An 8,396-nucleotide genomic window follows, 5' to 3' on the forward strand; every position below is an offset into this window, starting at 1 on the left:
TCAAACATTTGATGCGTATGCAGCCATAGTTTGGTCTGCCAACTTATTCAAGGTCCTGAATTCCTGCTACATGAAATGTTGACTTGCAACAATATCATTCTGCAAAAAAATGCTGTGTTGTCATTTTTCCTACCAAAGAATAGTGACATTTTAAATACTGAGCATTGCTGAAGGACCAGTGTCGTTTTAGGAGCGGCTGTCAGCGATATAAAAGAGGCTGTCTTTCCTTTCTTATTCTTTCTCCATAGAACAATGTGAGGCTAGCCGGCTGATCAAAGGCGCCTTCTTTCACATGTAAATCCAAAGGGATGGGAGATTGGCAGTACTGCTTCTTACACAGTGATTTCCAGACTGGGTTCTCCAGACTTTATACAGTTATGGGTTACAATGAAATGTAACTCATTGCGTTATACAAATCTTTGGCACAGCCGCATTTGGAATACTGTGTGCGATTCTGCTCACCTCACCTGAAAAAAAAGGATATTGCAGAGTTGGAAAATGTTCATAATAATAATAATAATAAATTAATTAATTAATTAATTTGAACCCCACCCTCCCTGGCCGGAGCTGGGTTCAGACCAGCTAACATATAAATAATACAATATGCATAAAAACAAGCAAGCAATTGATTAAAATGCATCCCAAAATTAATTCAAATAAATTAAAGTTAAAACTGAACAACAGTCGGACATTGTCGTAGTAACGTCACAGGAAACAACGTGGAAGGTCAAGTCCACCACGATAAGGACAGATGGAACTCCTATCTTCAATGGATAGAAACTACTGGAACAAAAGACATTCGGTGGAAACTAAAGACGCTATGCCTGTGGCTGAGGATAATTGTTTGAACCCTTCCAATGGATATGGGGGGAGGAAAAATTGTACGGAAAATTTAAAAATTGGAAGGAGATAATATAATGTACGTAAAAATCCCGAAATAAAATTTTTAAAAAGTTTTTTTAAAAAGTTAAAACTGAACAAATGGCAATTCTCAGGTTAAAATTGAAAGCGGTTAATACAACCAGAATTATCAAGGAGATGGAGCAAGCAAAGACCCTGTGAAGAAAGGTTGCCACATTTGGACTTGATTGTTTATAGAAAAGACAAGTAAGAGGTGACATGAAATAAGCTTAGAAAATTATGCCTTGCATCTAGAAAGTGGCTAGAGAATAGTTCTTCCTCTCTGAAAACACTGGAACTCATAGACATCCAATGAAGCTGAATGATTCAGGACAGATTCAGGACAGATAGAAACAAGAACCTATTCATGCAGTACATATTAAAACTATGGAACTCACTCCCACAAGAGGTTGTGATGGCTAACAATCTGGATGACTTTAAAAGTAGATTAGGCAAATTCATGGAGGATAAGTCTATCAATGGCTACTGGTCATGGTGGAGGCAATGCGTCTGAAAACCACAGGAGGGGAGAGTGTGCTTGTGATCCAATCCTACTTGGAGGCTTCCCACAGGTATTTGACTGGCCACTGTGAGAACAGGACCAGATGGGCTATTGGCCTAATCCAGAGGGGTCTCCTTGTGTCCTTATGTGACCCTGAACCAACATAAAACCCATACAAACGTTTAAAATTTGTAAAAGACTTTGACAAACATACTCAGCAACCAGCAAATCCCCATTTAGGCACAGTACAGTGCGTGCTGGGTGATTGTGGAGGAGAACAAGCAGTCACCATTACATAGCCTGGCCCATCTCACTGGGTTACTGTTACGAGGATGCAATGTGGAGGGGGATAAGGATAGCTGCCAGCCTAGGCTCCTTGGAGGAAGAGCAGAATGGAAAAGTCATTTTAAAAAAGGTATATGAACATGCCTTTTTCTGCAAATCAGTGACATTATATGTTCCAAAACAAGCAATGCAGACTGCTTTATACTGTTTACTTTATTCATTTTGGCCCCTTGTCCATGATCAATGGGGGGAATTCTGCTATATAGCATCCGTCTTTGCTCCCATCCGACCTCCCTAGAGGCATCCCTTTTGCATTCCATTTTTGCCTCCGTCATCACTTCTTAAATGGTAAAATATTCATCCAAGGCTTTTCTCACTTCCTCTAGATTTTCATTTTGGGATTAGCACCTTGACTGGCATTTCAGAGGCCTGCAGCACATTAGGGGGAGGGGGGAATAATGTGTGTGTGCGCACACACACACCTTCACCATTTGGAATTGTGCAGCACACACTTTTGGTTTTGAATGAGAAAGAGGAAGCAGGAAGTGTGGAGGTGAAAAGAAATGGAACATCGACCTAGGGTCTTGGGGAGCCATTGCTGATCAGAGAATACAATATTAGGCTAGATCATCTACAGAGTATGGACTAAAATTCCCATTCACGTTAGCCAATGGTCAGGGATGATAGGAACTAGAGTCCACTTTTTAAGATCACCATGGTGGCTACCCCTGTCTTGATGGACCAGTAGCCTGATTTGGGGGGGGAAACTACTGGGGTTGTAAGTTGTTCATTTATCAGCACCAGAGTACCTGTCTTGGATGCTGAAATCCCAGTTTCAGTATCTCCAGCAAAATGGGCAGCAAGGATGGAAAACACCAGTACCTGAGATTCTAGCAAGCCACTAGTCTTCAAAGAATTTGATCCTGGGGTCATTTATTAGTTGAATTTATATTCTGCCCTTCCTCTTAAAGGAGCCCAGAGTGGGAAAAATGTCCATTTTTTAAAGTGTTCCAAAACATCTAAAACATTCTAAAAACAGTTAGAATCATAAAATCAGAGAGTTGGAAGGGATCCCGAGGGTCATCTTGTCCGATCGCTTGCAATGTGAAAAACAATTACAGCTAAAACATTATTTCAGCCAGTGTTGTGAGATTGAGAGGTTTGAACAGGGGAGGGTTAGCAGAGTTAGAATGGCTGCAAAACACTCCTAGTAATTAGTTGGCGAAGGGGAGGGTGACGCTGAGGTTGATAAAGCCAGTAGAATACAGCTTCATCTGATCAGCCACTCGTTGAAAAAGCAAACGGAAGACTGTGCTTGCTTGAGCTCTGCAAGGAACTGAAGCAGCCATTGGGGTGGGATGGAACCACTACACTTGCTTACTGGTTGGTCAGGTGGAGTCAGGTGACAGGGAGGGTAGCATGATGCAAACACACCAGTGGAGCCAATCTGGCACTCCTGCCAGGGCAACTGCATGCTTCTGTCAAGGTGAGTGTCAGGAGCAGGTCAGCAATAATTCACACGGTGTCAATGAAGTTAACTCTCTTTTTTTCAAAGAAATAGGAACAGCTCAGGAGGCCAGGCCTTGTGAGCACGGCAACATTTCCCAGTAGGTCTTGCCCCAGTGAGGCAGCTGCAAGGACTGAAGGTCCCTGCCTTCTCACAGCTACCTAAGTCTCCTCCTTCCCCAGTTCCTTCCCAAACAATCTGAGACTCTGATGCCTTCTCTGTCTTTGGCTTGCCCTCTTCATACCTCTACTGGTCCAGCAGCCTGCCTCATCTCTGCCTCTCCCCCCCCCAACCTCTCAAGCCTCCACTTCTGCCTCTGATTCTGGACTGCTCTCTGCTGCTGTCTCTTACCGCTCACGAAACCCTGCTACCTCTTCATTGTCGTCCCACCACCAATCCCCTGGGGGATCGCCTTGGCCCTCTGCCTCTTCGTGAGCAACAGCAACCCACTCAACAAGCTACTTCTAACAAGGAGCACAGAGGTTTTTCAACATCTGCTATTCCTGTTGGGTTATTTATTTATTTATTGTTATTGTTAAATTGGTTTAAGCTGTTCTTAATATTGTGTTTTGATATTAATTATTTTTTTAAAAATGTAACCTGCCCTGGGACCTTTGGATAAAGGGTGAGTAATTAAGAATAATAATTTATATTCTGTGACTTAATAACATAATAATGAACAACTTGGAATTTTATACATTTTAGTGCAGTTTCTCCCTTTCTGTTGCAAAGAAAGAATTTATGCACTTTTACTAGGTTAAAAATTGACCTGCAAAGGTCAATCTTCTTCCCCCATGTTTAATTTCTTCTCCTTTTTTTCTAGGATGGAGAGCACATTTCTAAAAAAAGCATGTGAGTCTTGTCGCCAAAGTAGATTTCTTACCACTTGCATGCAAATTATTCTCTTCTGGTAATACAGAAATGGATTTAATTGGTATGCTATGTCTAAAGAAGACAAGCGCTCACAACTCTGACCCTTTGCTACGTCAGCCCATGAATAAGCCAGGGTTCTCTAGGGCCCTCTATCAATGTGGATCCATCACTCAAAAGGTTGTGTCAAGGATGCTCAGGGGTCAGAGTCATTGCATAGATACTGCACATGGCGCAGAGACAGCATGAGCTGCTGCTAGGAGGATACAGGAGAAGTGTATGAGATGGGCAAAGAGAGAGAGAGAAATCTGCTTTGAGATAATAATAAGAACTGTAATCACCCCAATCCTTATAATGAAAAGTCTTACTGATTTTTAGGAGGGCTGAGCAACTGCCACCGTGTTGTCTATTTGAAAAGAAGCTTTGACAACAGTTGTGCTAACTCTCTCTCCAGAAACATTTGTCCTTTTTAACCTTCACTTGAAAGAAATGTTTTGTCCTGTGAGATAAGTAGCTCCATTTCATCCAAGCCTAAAAATACCACGTTGTTTACTTAACATCGGTTTATTCTGCAAAAAGTAAAACATAAATCAATACCTGAAATTGTTATCTGCAATTTATTTGGACATTATGTTCTCTAGACTTGAGAGGTACTGCTGAGTAAGTATATGAAGAGGCTGACCATTTCCCTGGGGATCTAATGCAGGAGGAGTGGACTTTGGCTGTCTGTTAAAGTGCTAAGTTGTGCCTAAACCTAGGCCAACCTCTACATTTTTAAAGAAATGCAAATACTTTAAAATGACAACAAGCCCCCAGCAAGAGGATGTGTCATTTTAGGAGCTGAAACTTAATTTCTGCACATTTCTTTGGTGAGGGGGTCTTTAAAATATGTTTTGGGGTGTGAGGAATTCAAATCTGCTGTTATTTATTATTTTTTGTGTGACTGGACAACATTTAGCTTGGTAAGTCTACGTGTGATGAAGAAGCACATAAACTGCTTTCAGAAAACCAAATAATTTTAATTTTACCTTCTGAAAATGTCAAGCAATGCCAAATAAATATATAATATAACTGCAAGTACTTGGAAATCATTTTAATGATTTCTATGCAATTATGAACACATATAAATTAAGCAAATATAAATTAAATTATATTATATTAATTTAACCGAAATTAATTTAATGTAAATTTAAATTATATTATATTATATTATATTATATTATATTATATTATATTATATTAATTTAACCAAATTTAACCAGAATTCTTTGGGGGAAGTCCTGACTGTTTAAAGTAATCTCATAGTGCTTTAACTATGTGATGTGAATGTGGCTCAATTCTTACCATGAGGGAATGTCTGAAAGGTACAAAGGCCCAATATCTACCAATTTATAAAAAGGAAGATATGAAATAAGTCTCTCTCGCTACAGAAAAGCGAATATCCAGCCAATATGTTTGCTTCTCCTCTTCTTGCCCTACAGCTGTGATGACATTATTTTGCCAGTTCTAAAGGAAGTAGGGTTGCAATTAAAATCCCATCCAGAACTGTAGGAGGCTTATACAGCAGACTCTGAATCTGAAACCTGTCCTTTAGTTGATCTCTTAAGGCAGCAGAGCTACTCCTTAGAATATGGAGCAGTCATTAAACTGTACCACTGGCGGGAGCTTCTGAGATCATTTGAGTTTGATTAAGCCGCTGAAAAGAAGCTCTAGGCAGAAACAGCCAAAGGGTCTGAATCAAAGCTTATCTGAGGCAAACTCTACAACTCTGACAAATCTCACCGGATTTAGTTGGACTAGCTGTGTGATTAGCGAGGCGTGCAAGTCTAGAGCTTAATCTTGAACCTCTGAAGAAGATTGCCTTTTTAAAAAATAGATCACAATACAAAAAGGATCAATATATCTCACAGTTAGTGGGTTAGGAAGCCATGGGTGTTAACAGGAGCTTAACAGAAATGGGGGAAGAAACTCTTGCATATCAATAAAAATTAGTACAAGCACAAGCTGCTCACTTTAAAGTTCATAGAGAAAATATTATTGTATATTTGATGACCCCTTTACACATGGACTGACCTCACTAATAAGAATTGTATTTCAGATAGCTATCCCATTTGTATTGTGCTCTATAGATAAATGCTAATCTTCTTCACTTCAGGATCAAACTCTAGACTTTGCAGGTCTCACTCATTGCACAGCTAGGCTGACTTAATCCAGTGAGATTTCTTAGCTTTGAGGGGTTGCTACAGACAAATTAAAAGCTTACCGATATATATATACACAAAACTGATGGGAAGCTTTATCTAGGATGGTTGGGTGGGCTGACTTTGGGCTTCTTGGATCCACCTTGGGGTTGTTGTTGTTTTTGTTGTTGTTGTTTACTAGAACCCCAGATCCATCAAGCAGAGCCAGGTGCAAAAGTCATGAAACACTAAGTGAGTGTTCCACCCACACAAGGATTTCAGCTCATTTCTCTGCCTCTCCTCCCTGCTTAAATGTGTTCTAGGGATTCCCCAACTCCCTGGAACATCCTTGTGCTGATGGGATGCATTAGTTCGGGGGCCAGCAAACTTTTTCAGCAGGGAGCCGGTCCACTGTCCCTCAGACTTTGTGGGGGGCCAGACTATATTCTGGAAAAAAATAATGAACAAATTCCTATGCCCCACAAATAACCCAGAGATGCATTTTAAATAAAAGCACACATTCTACCCATGCAAAAACACCAGGCAGGCCCCACAAATAACCCAGAGATACATTTTAAACAAAAGGACACATTCCCAGACCGTCCGCGCGCTGGATTCAGAAGGTGATTGGCCCAGATCCGGCCCCCGAGCCTTAGTTTGCCTATGCATGCATTAGTTAACATTGACAATACAGTGAGAATTGTATCAAAGGGTGTCTCTGAGCACATTCTAAGCACAGGAATTGGTTTTCTGTAGCAGAACTGAACTGAACTCACAGCCCTCCTTTTGCAAAAAGTCTGCTCCTCAACCAACCACACCCGGCCTAAGCCACCCACAACCTCTCTAAACACCAAGGAAATAAAACAAGCGAATAGTAAGAGAACCCATACAAGTAACGATGACACAAAACCCCACACATACACTAAATAGAAGAATGGAAGCATAACCACCCAACTCCACCCCACTTACCATTCCCCCTGCCCCTCTTTCCCCCTCTTCCTAACCTAACACTGCATGTAACAATAATGTCTCACAACAAATGAAACTGATCTGTAGGGAAAAAAAAAACACACACACACACGTCTGCTCCTTATTACCTTTCTTCATTTCAGCAATTGTTATTCTTAAATAGCTGAGAGTCAGAATTTTTTGCAGAGGAACCAGAAATATATCCAGCTTCCGTCAATCCCTAGTCTATCTGAGTTGTGCCCAGGTAAGTTATACTCAGCATAGAGCCATTGAAATGAATGGATCTAAATAATGTCCATTTATTTCAATAGGTCAGCTCTGAACATGGCTAAGATTGGAGACAGACCTCTGACTCTATCATAGGGAGCCTCAAACAGGGGCAAGTGTCCTTGACAGGCAAAAGCTGCATGATAAACACTGACAAGATTTAGTGCTTTCTTCTCCTTTTCACCTTGGAGTGATTAGAATCTGTTGCACTAATGTGCCTATTTTATATATTCTAAGAATATGTGGATAGTTATTTATAAATAAAGCAGCTCTTTCCTTTCCTTCATTAGTATTTGTTTGGAATTATTAGATGAGTGTCGGACTGCCTGTCGATTCTTCAACTCACTTAATTTTAATCAATAAGTAAATGAAACTCTTCTTCTCAAATATAGTGGACACTGTGATACATATTGTCTCTCTCAAGCAGCTGTCAGAGAGAGATGTGACAGAAATGCTCCTTGGATGCACTTGTGCCCAGTGAATTACTTTATCATTTCCCCGAGTACAATCTGACAGTCAGGAACAGATCCACAATTCTCCATTCCTCCTTCATCCTTCTTACTTCTGCCTCCCTGCCTCCACTCTGAATTTTTAAACTAAGACAGGGAAAGGCAGGACTTCAAGCATATGGCTAGATTAGAACCCTAGTTTTCTGCCTGTTGTTTACTGGTTCATATGTAATGGTATTGCTTACCTTCAGGTATCACTGCTGTCCTTCAGGAGTCTCTGGGAATAGAAATTCAAGGTAAGAGTTCCTTTCATTCCTTGCTGCTACATCTTCTTTTCCAGACTTAGGGAGAGGAGGGTCAGCTGGGGTCTTTGAGGGGTGGACATTCCTAGGCAAATTGGTGGGTCTCCTCTTTGGGAGTGGTGGGCCCTGGCTGTGGTGCTAGGATGCATTGTGGGAAATTAAAGC

This window comes from Podarcis raffonei, chromosome 2 (genome assembly GCF_027172205.1).
Source record: "Podarcis raffonei isolate rPodRaf1 chromosome 2, rPodRaf1.pri, whole genome shotgun sequence".
In the NCBI taxonomy this organism is placed as follows: domain Eukaryota; kingdom Metazoa; phylum Chordata; class Lepidosauria; order Squamata; family Lacertidae; genus Podarcis; species Podarcis raffonei.